Source organism: Eurosta solidaginis, chromosome 3 (assembly GCF_040869045.1).
Source record: "Eurosta solidaginis isolate ZX-2024a chromosome 3, ASM4086904v1, whole genome shotgun sequence".
Taxonomy (NCBI): Eukaryota; Metazoa; Arthropoda; class Insecta; order Diptera; family Tephritidae; genus Eurosta; species Eurosta solidaginis.
In genome coordinates this window covers 234,214,142-234,232,158 of record NC_090321.1, presented here as the reverse complement: position 1 = coordinate 234,232,158, position 18,017 = coordinate 234,214,142, and the positions used below count along the sequence as shown (strand labels likewise).

The 18,017-nt window shown below is 36.5% G+C and overlaps 1 long non-coding RNA gene across 7 annotated transcripts in view; it reads right to left on the bottom strand.

Moving 5' to 3' along the window:
* LOC137245248 (uncharacterized) overlaps positions 1-18,017 on the bottom strand; it is a 563,221-nt gene that overhangs the window by 458,521 nt on the left and 86,683 nt on the right. For all 7 annotated transcript variants that reach the window (XR_010951276.1, XR_010951280.1, XR_010951278.1 and 4 more), the window contains exon 2: positions 1,300-1,688. This is a non-coding gene — a long non-coding RNA (uncharacterized lncRNA). The remainder of the gene's footprint in view (positions 1-1,299; positions 1,689-18,017) is intronic.

Here is an 18,017-nt window from a genome sequence, read left to right as displayed (position 1 = left end):
TATTCTAAAGAAAAAGGTTGGAAGAGGTTACACGACAAAATTCCTGAACATGAAAATAGTCAAAATCATAAAACTTGTTATATAGATTGGCGCCAGTATGAAATGAGAATTCGAAATGCAAGTTCAATGGATTTTCTCTTAGCGGAAACCCTTAAAAATGAAGCAACTCGCTGGAGAGAGATACTTCGCAGAATTCTTAATGTTGTTTTATTTCTTGGAGAAAAAGGTTTGGCATTTAGAGGGGCTAATTCATTGACGGGAAATAAAAAAATGGAAACTTTCTTGGTATTTTGGAACTGATCAGCAATTATGACCACATATTGCATGAACATTTGGAGAAGGCGAGGGAATCTCAAACGAAAAAGAATCATCTCCAAGCACATTATTTGTCTGATGGAATACAAAATCAGTTCATAGAAATCTGTGCAAGTCAAGTAATTAGAAAGATAGAAGGCGAGAGAAATTCCGACAAGTATTACACAGTAATAGTGGATGCAACCCCTTATTCGGCCCATATTGAGCAGACTGTGTTTATATTGCGTTATGTTTTATTAGACAGGGACTCCGGAAAATGGAAAATCCAAGAACGCTTCTTAGAGTTTGTCGATTGTAACGCAAAAACAGGAGAAGCTATCGCTGAGCTGATTCGTAGCACAATAAAAAAGCACAATATTTTCCTGGATGACTGCCGTGGGCAAGGGTTTGATAATGGCAGTAATATGCGGTCATTACAAAGGAGCACAGAGTCATATCCTGAGGGATAACTCCCTGGCAATATTTGCACCTTGTGCTTGTCATAGTTTAATTTTATGTGGAGTGCAAGCTGCTGAATGTTGTGCAGAAGTCATCACATATTTCGGTATTATGCCGAAATTGTATAATATCTTTAGCGCAGGCCCTCAGAGATGGGAAATTCTCAAGGAAAAAACTAATTGCTCCTTGCACAGCATGTCACAAATACGATGGTCTGCTGGTGGAGATAGTGCGAAAGCTTTCGCAATTCGCATTCCCCAAATATTGAAAGCTATTAATGAAATCAAGCTTTTGAATATGAGTTCAGAAACAGTAACCGATTTGAAGGGTATTGAAGCATATATGGGGAAATTTGAGTGTATCCTCTTAGCCTCCATTTGGCTCAAAGTGTTGACGGTAATCAACCACTAGGGTTGCATGTATTTCTTTCCAAAAAAAATAAGATCAAAAAATGTTGACTAAAAAAATTAAGAGATGAACCACCCTCACCATTCTCAGATCTACTCAATATACAAAATTGCATGTGCTGTTGAATGTGTCACTCACCTGTTGCCATTGATCCTCAATCGAAGGCTGTGATGAGAAGTATCCAGTGGTGCAGACATGCTCCAATTCGCTAAATATATTCCCACTTGGTAATATATCCATATTGATATCCATACTATGAAAATCCAAGGATTCTGTTTTCATTAGGGTTCCTTTGAGTAATTTTTTTTTATTTGGTTAAGATATTTTTTATTTTCTTGAGTTTTTAGCACAATAAAGAATTTTTTTCACAATTTATACACAAAGAATTAGTTAAAACAAACTAAATTCGCTTTATTGACTTTTAGTTTAAACTTTTCCATATAACTTTTTTTTTTTTGTACCACTCTGTTTTAATTGATAGTACCAGTCGTAATGGCCCCGTTTTGTTGATTTGATGATTTGAATGCCTGTGTAAAGAGACAGAGATAACACAATTAATATATATATTTTAATGTTTATATTATTGAAAAAAAGTTTATAAGTACATAATTTGAGAATATTTTCAAGAAGTAGGGGAGAAGCTCTTAATGGCTTGTTTTCTTACACACATATGCTGTTTCGCTTAAATTTCGTATGAGAAAATAAGCGTAGAAGAGGATCCACACTTATCTATGCAAACAAAATATAAACATAAATGCTCTTAAGTAAAAAAAAACGACCCATACTTGTTTGTGTTTGTACTTCGTTTGAAAGCGGCAAAACTATTTCTCAGATGGCAATAAAACTTCGTCAACTATTTTTTTTTGCACTTGGATGAAAGATGTAGACATGGAAATGGGTTGATAAACGCAATACAAAGTCTTATAGCTTCACAACTTCCCATCCCACTTGTCAACCCCGCCTACTCGGCGCAAATCCTATTAAAAATATTAACGCACCATACACACACATATTTGTGAGGCGTGGATCTTGTGACAGAAAGTTCCTCACTGAGGTAGCGAGTAGGGAAAAAGATGGCTTAGAAAGTTCAATGTTCATATTAGTTAGTTCCTCAACCATTTCGGTATACCATAGTACCTTAACCGTGGGTGCTAACGGAACATACCGGATCTATGTATATCCGGAAAAGGACCAACAACATCGATAACACTCCCCAAAACCTTCGGGGCGTGACTTAACTGTTAAAAGAAGAAGAAGAAGAAGATATGGACATAGAACAACATTTGACAATTGGACTGTAACCTATTAAGATGGTAAATACTTTTTTTTTGTGAAATTATATTTTGATTTTTCACCTCAGATTGGTCGAAGTTTATTACGACGCCGCTCGACCTTAGAGCAGAAGGAGAAATTAATAGGAAAGTAAGAAAAAGAAAAAGGAAGAGCGAACAGGAAAGGAAAGGAAAGAAGAAGAAAGTAAGTAAGGGAAAGAAAAGGAAAGAAGTTATCGGATTGTTATCGACCATAGCAATTCGCTAACGAAAAATTATCCGTTTGTTATCAAAAAGTGATCAATGTGTTATCGAAAAAATATCGATATTTTATCAAGGAGTTATCAAACTGAAATCGAAAAAATATCGATTTAGTTTCAGAAAATATAGATTTTTTATCGAAAAAAATATCCTTTTATTATCGAAAAGCTACGAAAAAATCATCCAATAACAAAAGAAACCGAAAAATTTTCCACAACATTCGATATTTTCCGATAGTAGATCGATAACTTGTCGATGGCTAATCTATAATTTTTCGACAGCAAACCGATAAATTTTCGATAACAAATCGATATTTTTTTCGGTAAATAGAGTAACTTCGGGTATTGTGACATAGGTAATTGTTTTCTGCTATTACTCCATAATTTCACACTTTTGTTCAAATATTATTGCTTAATATAGTGTATTGATGTATTGCGTAGTTAATTTTAAGTTATGAGTATTTTATTTTCAGCCAATCGGAAGATTTTCCACTGAAATCAAAAATAGTCGAAAAGAGGGCTTTCTAAATTTGGCGGGTAATATGATATACTCTATTCCAGACAAACATGTATAAAAGTAAGACCCATTGAAATTGTATGTATTTTCATTTATTATTCAGAACTTCAAACAATACCAAACATTTGATTCATAGGTACACGTGTATATCTTTAAAAATTCTTAAACTAAATTGAAAAAAAGTTCAAATAAAATACATTGATAGAGAATTAGATATTGAAGAGATCTTGAGTCTCAATTTCCTAGGATGTACTTACAAGACTCGCATACAAAAATAGCTTGGGGTTTAGGGAGGCATTTACTGTGTGCTCAAACTAAATCGCATTGTAAACACGATAACATTGTTGGGTTGCCTTCTTCAATCTCAAATACCTTATTACAAAGACAAACATCGTATCGTTACTAGGTGGAGCCTCTATCCAAGGGTCTTCATCTGAGGTCGGCAACTGCAAACTTTCTTCAGATTCGCTCGAAGAACTTTCCCTATTTGGCTTTTTGCGAAGTTTTTTACCACTACGGGATTTTGGTGGCTTCTTCTTTCGCTTCTCGGCATTTCTTACGCTCTCCTCCAAGGATAATTTGTAGGGCGGTGCTGTTAATACCGTCGCAACTGATCGTTTACCTCTGGAGCTAGTAGATTATTTTATTTTCGGCGGTGGTGAGATCTCCCAAGGTGTTACAAATTTGCACTACTTGTGCTGGCGACTGGTTCTTCTAAGTTTGCTTGCATAGAAGCTTCTTCATGAAAATGATCGTGTCTTTCAGCGATAAAGTCGGCTTCTTTAAATATATGTTTATCAAAAGAATAAATTCCAGTATACTTAAACCCATTTATTGCGATCTGAGCTGTTTGAACCTTAAGATATGCTTTTGAAAACAACTCAACAACGTCGAATTGGGTTATTTTTTGGCCGTGTTCTCGCATAAATCTTCGTATTTCGTCATTATAAACGTTTTAAGGGGCCCCATAAACGATTTATCGAGAGGTTGCAACTTGTGTGTACAATGTGGTGGTAAAGATATAATAACAACACCATTTTGACGAGCTTTGTCAAGAACCGCAATATTTATCGTATGACTATAATGACCGTCTAAAAGAGCAGCATTCGGTTTTCTTTTGACGGGTTGGTAAACCGCAGGAAATGATCAAACCATTTAGTGAATATTGGTATTTGTATGCAGCCGGATATATGGCAAAAAAAATCGGAACCGGGAGGGGCATGTCTCATTAACTGTGGAGAAGGCTTTTTCTGAGAAAAATAAAAAAGGGTGGAACAAAAGCCCACCCCCCCCCCTGCACTCATTCCATTTACCACGGTAATGAGAGATCCTCTATTCGCTGACGTCATACATCCAATAAGCCTTTTTCCTTTCGCCGCCAAAATTTTCGGCTGCCTACTTTGAACAATAGACAATCCGGTCTCGTCCACGTTCCATATTCGTGTTGGACCGAAATTATATTTCTCGTACTCGTTCTCCAATAAGCTATAAAATTGTCTCATGCTTTCCTCATTAAAGCCTTTAGCCCTAGCCCTGAGGTTCCTGTCGCGCTTCGTAGGCTTATTTCGAACTTGTGCCTTTTTAGATAGGCATACAACCAATACTTACCCGCACATTCCTTTATCAAAGAAAATGAGTTGTCAGTATTGTTGCGGTTCGCAACTTGAAACGCGATGAAGCGGATATCGCCGCGAGTGAGTCCACAAAACCGTGACTCCATGTCCTTAACATATCTTACCAGTTTCATTTCCAAATCTTGGTTGAATACGTCCTAGTGGCGTTTTCAAAATATCATCTACAGATCGGTCACTGCGAGCGGCTCTTTGTAACGTTCGATTTTTTTTGATATAAAATCGATAACAAATCAATATTTTTTCGATAGCACGTAAACAACTTTTCAATAACAAATCGATAATTTTTCGATCATAAATCTAAAACTTTTCAGTAGCAAACGGATAACTCATCGATTTTATTTTATTTTGTTTTTATTATATTTTATTTTACTTTATTTTTTTACTTTTTATTCATTTTATTTTATTTGTTTTATTTTATTTTATTCTATATGATTTTAAATTATTTCATTTTATTTAATTTAATTTTATTTTACTTTATTTTATTTTATTTTATTCTATATGATTTTAAATTATTTCATTTTATTTAATTTTATTTTATTTTACTTTATTTTATTTTATTTTAGTTTACTTTATTTTATTCATTGTTATTTTATTTCATTTTTTTATTACTTTATTTTAATTTATTTTTTCTTATTTTTTTTTTTTGCTTTTTTTTTTTTTTGTTTATTTTATTTTATTAGATCTTTTATTTTATTTTAAGTACTTAATTTTTTCTTTGTTTGCACTTTATTACTTCATAACCAAACATTGTACAAAGAAGTTGCAGCCAACAAAACCTTAGGAAGTTTATTTTAACCTGAATACCCAACCACGTGCTTTGTTTGTGTAAACACTTTTGGTATCTCACGATGGGTATTCTGACAGTAATTAAATTCAATACAGTACATAAACCATATTACCTACACACTACGTATACATTAACATTCTTACGCTTGCACTTGCATCTTACGCTTTCATTCCCCCAGGATTCCACCATACCACTAGCAAAGATGTTTACACATTAAAAAATAGGAAAATGTAAAAATTAATTTTCAACATAAATAATACATTTATTATTACTATCACCAACGCATAAAATATTAATTTTTTATTTGAAAATTCCAGCAAAGGACGTGAACTTTCCAAGTATCGACATACTTCATTGACGCAGCCCTTAAAAGAAATTTGAATATCTAATAGCCTTTAAAAACCCCTCTCAGTTAATATAGCTTTAGTGGTACCGCCAATAGCTCTACCTGCATTATCTTACCATACTTGTTGGTTTGTACTTTTTGTGTATACTTTCCAACTTCACTATGGCCAACAACATTCACTTCGAATTACCTATTCAATTTTTTTTTTTTTTTCATAAACATACTACATACATACAGACATATCTCCGAACATTACACATTTTATGTTTATTCTCAGCAATTTGACCCCACTGCATACATCCACATAAACTAACGTACATGTGTAAGTATGTATTGGCATGTGTGTATTGTATGCCTTTGTTTTTGTTGCATTTTGCTTTTACCATATTTCATTAACCTGGTTTTTTCTTCTCTACTCATATTACCAAATAAACCCAAACAGTTCTGACAAACAGCAACAAGCAACAACAGTGAATGCATATAGGAAAGCTACTAAACAAAGAATAAAATGACGACATACATACATACATATGATGACCGTTTTACAACTAAAAATTTTACAGGTCAGTAACCTTTGGTAAGTGGCGCGAAGTGCACATTCCCCTTTCGTATTCACTATTTCTACGTCAATAATATTACCAATAGAGGAAGAATTAATAAAAACAAGTAAGGAACGCTAAGTTCGGGTGTAACCGAACATTACATACTCAGCTGAGAGCTATGGAGACAAAATAAAAGGAAAATCACCATGTAGGAAAATGAACCTAGGGTAACCCTGGAATGTGTTTGTATGACATGTGTTTCAAATGGAAGGTATTAAAGAGTATTTTAAAAGAGAGTGGGCCATAGTTCTATAGGTGGACGCCTTTTCTAGATATCGCCATAAAGGTGGACCAGGGGTGACTCTAGAATGCGTTTGTACGATATGGGTATTCAATTAAAGGTATTAATGAGGGTTTTAAAAGGGAGTGGTGGTAGTTGTGTATGTGAAGGCGTTTTAGAGATATCGACGAAAATGTGGACCAGGGTCACCCAGAACATCGTCTGTCGGGTACCGCTAAATTATTTATATATGTACTACCTCGAACAGTATTCCTGCCAAGATTCCAAGGGCTTTTGATTTCGCCCTGCAGAACTTTTTTATTTTCTTCTACTTAATATTGTAGCGAATTTACTTGCAAATCCTCTTATTTGCAATCCTCTGCTAAGTTCGAGTCACTAAACTGTTGAATAAATAACTCCAATTTGTAATAATTCAAAATGGCCTTTATTAAAGTACTTCACAATAACACTCAAACTGTGCAACGAATAGCTGGCTTAATAACCAAACTGAGTGATAGCTCAAATGAAACTGTACTATTGCTCGCTAGATTTTTCATTTTCTTCTACTTAATATGGTATGTGTTACACCCATTTTACAAAGTTTTTTCTAAAGTTATATTTTTCGTCAATAAACCAATCCAATTACAATGTTTCATCTCTTTTTTCGTATTTGGTATAGAATTATGGCATTTTTTTCATTTTTGGTAATTTTCGATATCGAAAAAGTGGGAGTGTTCTTAGACGGATTTCGGCCATTTTTTACACCAATACAAAGTGAGTTCAGATAAGTACGTGAACTAAGTTTAGTAAAGATGAATCGATTTTTGCTCAAGTTATCAGTTTTGCGGCCGAGCGGAAGGACAGACGGTATAAAAACTGGGCGCGGCTTCAACCGATTTCGCCCTTTTTCACAGAAAACAGTTATCGTCCTAGAGTCTAAGACCCTACCAAATTTCACAAGGATTGGTAAATTTTTGTTCGACTTATGGCATTAAAAGTACCCTAGACAAATTAAATTAAAAAGGGCGGAGCCACGCCCATTTTGAAATTTTCTTTTATTTTTTATTTTGTTGCACCATATCATTACTGGAGTTGAATGTTGACATAATTTACTTATATACTGTAAAGATATTACATTTTTTGTTAAAATTCGACTTAAAAAAAATGTTTTTTTAAGTGGGCGTGGTCGTTCTCCAATTTGGCTAATTTTTATTAAGCATACATATAGTAATACGAGTAACGTTCCTGCCAAATTTCATCATGATATCTTCAACGACTGCCAAATTACAGCTTGCAAAACTTTTAAATTACCTTCTTTTAAAAGTGGGCGGTGCAACGCCCATTGTCCAAAATTTTACTAATTTTCTGTTCTGTGTCATAAGGTCAACCCACCTACCAAGTTTTATCCCTTTATCCGTCTTTGGTAATGAATTATCGCGTTTTTCGGGTTTTCGAAATTTTCGATATCGAAAAAGTGGGCGTGGTTATAGTCGTTCATTTTAAATAGCAATCTGAGATGAGTGCCCAGGAACCTACATACCAAATTTCATCAAGATACCTCAAAAAATTGACTCAAGTTATCGATCAAATTTTTTTCGATCTTGATCATCTTGATATATGGAAGGAAGTCTATATCTATCTCGATTCCTCTATACCTGTAGAACCAACCGTTATCCAATCAAAGTTAATATACCCTGTGAGATCTGCTCAACTGAGTATACAAATTTAAATATAGAAATGTTATAAGCTAAATATTATGTTCATATGTATGTTTTCATAAAAGTAGTATGGTAGTAGTAGTAGTAAGTGGTAGGTATGTGTTGGTGTTTGAACAATATGAAAAAAAAAATTAATCCGGGATGAGTCGCAAAGGAGTATGAGATCAATGCCAGTTTGGATCTCTTTGTATGAGTTGAACTGTTCCCTTTTGTTTGAGCATGCCTTATGAAGAGACTAATTGTACCCATTTATACCCAAAAGGAGTCGACAGGACCAATCCCCTTCGTACCCGTATTGGAACATAGGAAGACGAGTCCCTTTTCGGTTCTACAAGGACTCAAATAGGGCCCAGACGCATTACAAAACACAGTCGAAGGGTTTGCCAAGCCACAAAATCTATTTCAGCGGGCGGAACAGCTTTTCTAAATGGAAGAAGGAATATTCTCCGAAAATTTAACCCTAGCTACGGCGTAGTCGTTAAGTCCTAATAATTTAGGTTCGATATAGGGCTCCGCATGTTTCCTAAATAATTCGATTCTAATCACCTGTAATCTTTTTTATATTACTTCGCTGCTGTTTTTTCTAATATTTCTTAAAGTGGGCTACATAGGTATCAGACTGAATAATCTCAACTGTACCCGAAAGGGCCTATAGGGGTCAATTATGCCCAAATATAGACAAAAGAGATCAATCGGAGACCAGTCTCTTTAGGGATTAATCGGAAGATTTTTTGCAGGGAAGTTAAAGGTTTCTTAAAGTAAAAATTATTGTTTTGAATGGTTTAGATGACCGTTTTCTCTTCTTCTCCTTCTCTAGTCCTGTCTTTTTTCTTCTATTACTCTATCTCTCCTCCTTCCTCTTTATGTTTATTATTCTCTGCCTCTTTATTTTCCCTTTTTTGTGTTCCAACTGCTATTCCTACTCCTATTAAAATTCCTACTCCTATTAATAGTTTTGGTAGTAATAGCAGACGTAGTTAGCGCGGACTCCACTCTGAATCCTTGCAAGTGGAAACATAGTTCAGGGACTAATCAGGACAGATAATGGGGAATGATCACGTAATAGTGATGAGTCACTTGAAATTGATCGCGATGCACATTTCCTATTGGGAGATGATTCAGAAGAGCCAGCAGATATAACTTACACTTCGATCAAGAAGCGGGTAGTACCGAGCTTGGTAACCGATACCAAGGTCGAATGGGCGGTAATAGTAATCTTGAAATGGCTTAAAACAATATTTGACAGGTGCAGAAGACTAAATCATGTGCTCAACGAGTAAGCGGTCATATGTATCCCAAATACTTAAGGCCCATTGGCTTAACATAATTTCTGTAGTCGGCTACATGTAAAATATTTCACAATGGGGTTTGTTAGAGGCCAGGACAGGGCACGCCGTACCTGCGTTCTGCTATGGATGCTGGTCATCAACCAACTGCTCAAGCAGCTCGATAAGCGACTCGTTAAACTCACGGCAAGCGCAGATGATTCAGATGTTATAAGTGGAAAGTACTCTCAACAGTTAGCTCTTTGATGGATCGGCCGCTTCGGGATACAGACCCGGTAATCTAATAACGGGTCGACTGACAATGCGGATAAGTCGGATACGGGTTTCTTTGCTAAGAGGTAAAATTCCAAGGGTTGACCCTGCAGGAGAAGCCTTGCACAAAATGTCTAGGAATCATTCTAAACAGGAGTTGTCGTGGAAGCTCACCGTGGAATAGAGAGTGGAGAAGAACCCACACCAATTAGAAGGGATATGCCGGCCCTTACAACAACCCCCATGGCTGCACTGTATGAGATCCTGCATATGCCACCTGTAGACTTGGTGGCCAGGAACTTTGCGTTGACAATTGCAGCGAGACTCAAAGCCCCAGAACAGCTTGTGCGCATACCATACAGCAATATAAATATAGCGTCATCAATTACTGAACGAACAGTCTACCTTATTCCGTACCTGCGCTTTATTTACCTCTTAGAGCCGTAATAGACGTGAAAGGTTGGCGCAAGAGCTCTCAGATCGCAGATACACGTTTACAGCCACAGCTTTAAAGTGTTATAAGGATTAGGGTCTGTGGTATAATGGGCTGATCCTGAAATAAAACGATCCCCCAAGCTGCCGATAACTGTAGTTTTTTTCAGGTGGAAGGGGTAGCCGTGACTAAAACAGTAGAACCACTGGAGGGTAATAGTTTAAATTGCATCCATTTTTATATAGACAACTAAGCAGTAGTTACGGTAATAATATCTATAAGCACAACATCCAGAAGTGTGTTAGACTATAAACAATCTCTGAAAATGTATGGGATATATATACATTTTTGTTGGATTCCTGAGCATATGAGAATACACGGGAATGAGCTAGCTTAAAAGGACGCCTCCCTGGAAGCTTCCCCCGTTTGAAGAAAAGTGTGGACGATTATGTGTAGGTCTTACAACCTTAGGCTGACAAAGTTGCTGCTATCATTTAAAAGAGAGGACTGTAGACTCATGACGGGTATTTTTATGGGACACTGCCTTCTGGCGTCACATGCCTTGGTCGGTGATATCAGATGTAGGAATTGCAGGTTGGAGGTGGAAACGATCGAGCACGTTTTTTGCACCTGATCCACGCTTTCCCGGCTAAGACACCAGCTATTAGGACTGATACAGCTGTCAGAACCAGAAGCAGCAAGTAGCATCGGCCTTAGAAAGCTTCTAATATTTGCCAAGTGAACGAAGTTATTTTATAATATATGTCTTGGTTTCTGATAGGGTTTTTCAATTTGTTCGTTAAACAAGCTTCTGGGTATACCATGGACTCACTCAGTCTATGTAAGGTTCTCACGGACCGGACAGTTCAACCTATCCTTACCTATTTGTACTCTACGTTTATTGTTAAAGACGAAATCGTTCACATTTTCATGACCGTTAATATACATATGTACATATGTTGAGCTGAAGACAAACAAAATTTTGTCTAAACTTTGTCGCTATATTGTAAACATATTTTATTCTTTCTTCGATTCCAATTTCGTAGAATTTTTTTTTACCTGCTTATTTTTAACTGTGCGGCAATTTGCTTGCTTGTTAGTGTTACGACACAAAAACTGGAAACGAAAAATAGAAGGAAAAGAAAAAATAAATGTTGCCCAAAATATCTAAAAGGTGATAATTGACGAAAAATTAAAAAAAAAAAACAAGTTATAAACATCAAATAGTGCTGATAAACTTGTCTTTGTAAGAACTTGTATATCTACATATGATCAAGAGCTTCTCTAATGCAGTGGTGCACACGAGAGCTTCGGAAAATTATTCGACGTTCACCCACATGTCGTGTGAGCGCAGCGACAGAGATTAATTAACTCAACTTAGTTGTATTGTAATTAAAACAACTCAACTTTCAGACAACTCAACTCCTGTTTAGTATTACGAATTACAACTTAATTCAGTTGAAGTTGGATTGATGTTGCCAACCTAAAAGAGTGATTATTTGACAGTGTCAGGAATGTCCAAATGGATTAAAATGAATAGTCTCACCACGTTTATAAAAGTAATACATGTATTTGTTTATTTAATTAACAAAAGGTTTAGGTTAAATTATAATTCAAATGTTAAGGAAATTGATTGTACCACGAACTGACTACCGTTCTGCTTCACAGTCAACCAGCGAATGCCCCTCAATGCTCTCACATGCAAACTGTCGGTGACAGCTCGGCCTTTCCTGACATTTCGTCCTGCATGGACGAATCATCGTCGTCGTCCATACCATCAAGTTCAGGAATCAATGCACACCACGGTTTTATGTGATCCACACTACACATGTTGCAATAACGTCTTTGTGTATGTGTTGAGTCTGGTAGATCTTCGATAATATATCTGTCGTAGTTAAGTACTTTCGTAACAATATATGGTCCTTTAAATGCGGGATCCAGCTTATGGGAGAGACCTGTTGCATTTGGAACATGATCAATGACCACTAAGTCGCCAACATCATATTTCTTTGGAGTTTGGTGTCTTTTGTCATAACGCTCTTTCCACTTATGTCTCTCTGCCATTATATTGTTTGCTGCTTCATCACGTTTCACCTCGATATCTGGATTACCCTTATCATCATCGTTTATAGCTTGTATCATTCGGTTGTATGTTACATCTCTGGGATTGAAATAAAACACAAGTTCATTAGGCGTGTTTTTTGTTACCTCATTACGTTGGGAATTAATCATCCGTTGAATGTTTGGAAGCATTTTATCCCATGTTTTGGCCGTTTCGCTCATACATTTCAAAGCGTTGATAACTGTTTTATTTACGCGTTCGGCCTGTCCGTTAGCTCTCGGTGTTCGTACTGCAGTTTTGTTGTGTTGAATACCATGATTGGAAATGAATTCTTCAAATTGCCTCGAAGTGAACGCCGTACCTCGATCTGATGTTATTTTAAGTGGTTGACCAAAAATGGCCATGATTTCTTCTAGTGCTTTTACGACTGGTTCAGTTTTCGTAGTTCTGACTGCCTTTAGGATTACGTACTTACTGAATCCGCATACAACTACTAATATGTACGAAAACCCTGATTTGCTGCGTTGGAATGGACCCACATGATCAATAAAAATGTGCCTAAATGGGATCGGCAACACATCGCTTACGTGCAATTGGCTTTGCGGTTTACCTCCCGTCATTTTATTTAAGCAACACTCTTCACAAGCTGCTATGTATGATTTGACATACCTCCTCATGCGTGGAAACCAAAAATATTTACATAGTCGCTGTAATGTTTTTTCTAAAGAAAAATGTCCAGAGTCATCACGACATGACTTAACAACTCGCCATCTTACTGCCTTTGGTACTGCTAATTTCATTTCGCCCTTAGCTTTTCTAAATAATCGACTGTTATGCATCGTATAATCGGTTTTCATTTGCTTAATTGTAGCTTCATCTGCCGTTTCTTTCCCTGTAATTATATCGCTTATTCGTTTTAAATTTTCATCTTGGAGTTGCATTGAGTGAATCCAATCATCCATCGTATTGCCTCGGTTAAGTTTCAATACCTTTTCTGCAACAGTGTTTGTACCTTTCGATATTTCAACAGGCGCTCGACTAAGTGAGTCTGCGTGCTGCATTTTAGACCCAGGTCGATATGTACATGTAAAATCAAATTCTTGTAGTTTTAGCCACCATCTGGCAATGCGCGGCTTCACCGCTGTAGTGGACTTAGTTGTTGCAATTGCATTGCAGTCCGTTCGTACAACAAATGGAGTACCGACTAAATAAACTCGTAATCGTTCAAACGTCTCTACGATCGCCAATACTTCTAATTCATGTGATGGATACGTAGACTCAGCTGCATTACATCGTCTGCTGTAATAGTGTACCGGCTTCCAATCCTCGCCTTCTAGCTGCAACAACACTCCAGATAGCCCTATGGAACTAGCGTCGGTGTGTACTTCGTGGCTCTTTGTTACGTCAAACAAAACTAACACCGGCTGAGTGCAAAGTGCATGTTTTAATTTTTCAAAAGCTATGGCATGTTCGTCTGTCCACACGAATGTTTGTGCTTTCTTTAGTAACGTTGTTAGCGGCATAGCGGTACTAGCATAATCTGGTATAAACTTCCTGAAAAACCCTGTTAAGCCAAGGAATCGACGGACTTCACTTACATTAGTGGGTTGAGGAAAAGCTTTAATTGATTTTGTTTTCTCTTCACCAGGCTTAATACCATCTTGGCTTACGACATGGCCTAAGAATTTAACATTTCTTGACATAAAAGTACATTTACTTGGTTTTAGCGTGAGACCAGCATTTCGTACTGCATCCAAAAACTCGGCTAGGACATCAATACCTTCACTAACATTCTTTGTTGCAATTATAACCTCATCAACGTAGCTTATAATTTTATCTCGGTTTCTCAAACCACGTACAAGTTGAATAATCATCTCCTGAAAGACCATTGGTGCATTTCGCAGTCCAAATGGCATTACATTATACTCATATAATCCCTCAGGCGTCAAAAACGCTGTGAACTTCTTGCTCTCCTCATGTAATGGAATTTGATAATATGCTGCAGTCATATCAAGGGTGGTAAAAAACGTATTCCCCCCAAGCTTTGACAACTGCTCTTCTACTATTGGCATTGGGAATTGTTTTTTTATGGTGACCGCATTAAGTGCCCTAAAGTCAACGCACATTCTATCTTCCCCGTTTGACTTCTTCACTATTACAACTGGAGCTGCGTAAGGTGATGAACTCTGACGAATTATATTGTGCTTAAGCAATTCGTCAATTATCGTGGAAAGTACAGGTCTTTGGATAAAAGGTACCTGGTACTGCCTACCTGTAATTGGTTTCTCGGTGCTGACAACGATTTCCATAGTTGTTGTTTTACAACGTCCAAGCTTTCCTAAATCTTCTGCAAAACAATCATCGTATTTTTCTAGTAAATGAAGTACTTCATGCATTTCCTCTTTGCTTAATGATACATTAACATTAAAACCCTTTGCCGTATTTTTCTGTATTTGCATATTTCCCGACTGTATAACCAGTGAACAATCTTTTCGACACAAAACATCTCGTCCAATGAACAGATCGTATGGCATAAACTCGTCGGGTACTACATGCAATTTCGTATTAAGTGCGCTGCCTTCTATAACTAATTCTACTTCAATCTCTTCTTTGCTTTCAACGCTTGCACCCCCAAATCCCTCTAACTTTCTAACACATACTTTCTTTTCCACATTGGTTGGGACTTTGGATTCGGATATAATTGATGTGTCGCTGCCAGTATCGATAAACGCCGAATACTGGTCACCATTCAGCAAGACACTTGACATTAAAGGTGGATATAAATTTTCACTAACTACCTTTGCAACCGTTGATTTTTCATAGCGGCAAGACTTAGAATCGTGTCCCACTTTGTTACATTTTGCGCATCTTTCCTTTCTTGCAGGCTTTGGACATTTTGCTGCAATGTGTCCATACTCGTTGCAATTAAAACATTTTGTATATTTTTTTTCTGTAGTAACATTTCGTGTTACCTCGTTTACATTTCTATTACCACTATCTGTACCTTTGAACGCAAAATATACATTTGCTAAACTATCAAGAGATCGCAATAAATCGTTACATGTTGATAATTTCATTGCCATAAGGGTTCGTGTTAAATTACTGTCATTTAACCCCCCAATAATATATGTATTGATTGATTCTTCATCAACCTTACCTCGCCTACCAATATTTAACATAGCGTAATAGTATTGACTATAAGTTTCATTTGTTCGCCTCTTTCTTCGTGATAATTCCGTGTGCACTTCTGCCGTACACATTGTGAAAGGAAAATCTGTTTGAAATGCTGATACAAAAGCTGACCATCGTTGAAATACGGTTTGTGCATCGAGCCATTCTTTGGCCACCCCTTTCAACTTTGATTGAGCGGCTAACAAAATTTCTTGCTCAGACCATCCGTATGCTTCTCGTAGCTGTATAACTTTATCAACAAACTGTTTCGATGTTAAACTCCCTTTTAATGGATCAAAATCCGGTAATATTGCGATGATGTCGTGTACTGCACTTCTTTTCCATTCACGTTGCGTCATTGGGACTAACAATGGACGAACTGCTATTGGTGTACCATTAAAATCATGTTCCGATGAACTCCTTGGTATTTCAGCGTGAACCTCTGTTGTGGCAGTTGAATGGTTGTCGTGGCAACTTGCTTCTGCTGGAATCGTTGTGGCGTTCGACGGTGTTAACGTTTGCCTTGTCTGTACTGTCACCAAATCGTTAACAGACTTAGCTAGCCCCGCAATAATGCCACGCATTTCTTCCATTTGCTTCTGCATAGCTGTAACTTCGCTGCTTACCTCCAACTCTTCAGCATCAACTTCATCAACGCCGTACATTTCTGTCAATTTAATAATTTTTGTTGCTTTATTGCCCATTACCGTCGCACCTTGGTTTTGTAGCAATTTGTTGATTTGATCAACCTTTAAAGTGTTTAATTTGATCATTTTTCCCATATTATAGTGCAATTAACTTTTCTGCATGCAATTGTCATCCAAAAATATGAAAAAAAAAAATTGTCTTGCCTCTTTTTTTCCAGTTCTGCCGAAATTCACTTGTAATCACGTTGGTTTTTCTTGAACGTCTCGCCGTTGTTCAGCCCGTATGGCACACAATAATTCTCCTCAATAGAATTCCAGAACGTTCTTTAATATTGCAGCTATAAACACCACTGCCCCTTTTACGTTGCTCTTAAGCCGTTGCAAAAACACAAAACAAAAAAAATCTACTGTTGCTTTTGTCTTGTTTTTGTTGTTGCGTTCTCGTCGTTTTATTTGTATCGAAGTCGTTGCAAACACACAAACTGCCCTTCTGCTTGTGTTCTTACATTCGCTACTTCGATTGTTGATTCGTTTGCGTTTACCTTTTGTTTTGTACGTATGCAAAGTCACTTGCCGTTGTAACTTTTCGTATGTAACTGTTGCAAATGATCTCTTAAATATGTTAAGTATCGTTGATTGAAAATTCAACTCGTATGTAGGAATGGATGTAAAATATGTTCATATCACTTCTGAGATGTCAGGAATGTCCAAATGGATTAAAATGAATAGTCTCACCACGTTTATAAAAGTAATACATGTATTTGTTTATTTAATTAACAAAAGGTTTAGGTTAAATTATAATTCAAATGTTAAGGAAATTGATTGCACCACGAACTGACTACCGTTCTGCTTCACAGTCAACCAGCGAATAGGGAAAAAATTCTCGTGATCACTCCAATTCCTTGGAACTACCATGCACCAAAACAAATGGTCCTTCCATTTCCTCAAACGCATTCTAGGGACGGCTGTACTTCTATTTTAAAATTATTCACTGCACTCTGATTCCTTTCATTCAAAAATGCTGTGAAAATGATTCAAGTGTTGGACTGGAAAACATCTACAGTTTTTATAGAGGTTTTAGATATTATTGAGGAGCATAATTGTGCGAAGTAGATTAAAGCCGAAAAGCACTTCAAAAATTACATTTTACTCTAAAACAGGATTCCTAGGAGTAATGGGTAGTATCGATGGGACTCACGTTCGCATAATTTCACCTATTTCGATTGCATCCGAACTGCAACTTGCCTCGTCCATCTTCGGGATATCGCTACATAAGTTCTATAAGTTTTTCAATGTAATCCTTCGTTGAAACCTTGTTTTTTCAATAAATGTGTATAAAATTGTTCATTTTAAAATTTGTTTAAATTAATTTTAAAAGGTTTAATTACCACCTTTCCATTTTTTATAATATTTTTTCCTAACAAATTCAAATTTTTCTGAGACAACTGGTAGTAATCAGTTGTCAGATTTTGATGTCTTTGACAACTACACCAACACAAAGTTGTAAACGGTAAAGTCATAAAAAGTTGTAAGACTAGACAACTTCAACCGGAATTTTTTTTACAGGTTCAGTTGTAATCTGTAATACCAAATTGTAAAATTACAACTGAAAGAGAGTTGAGTTGTAAACCCTAAATCAGGGATGCACCT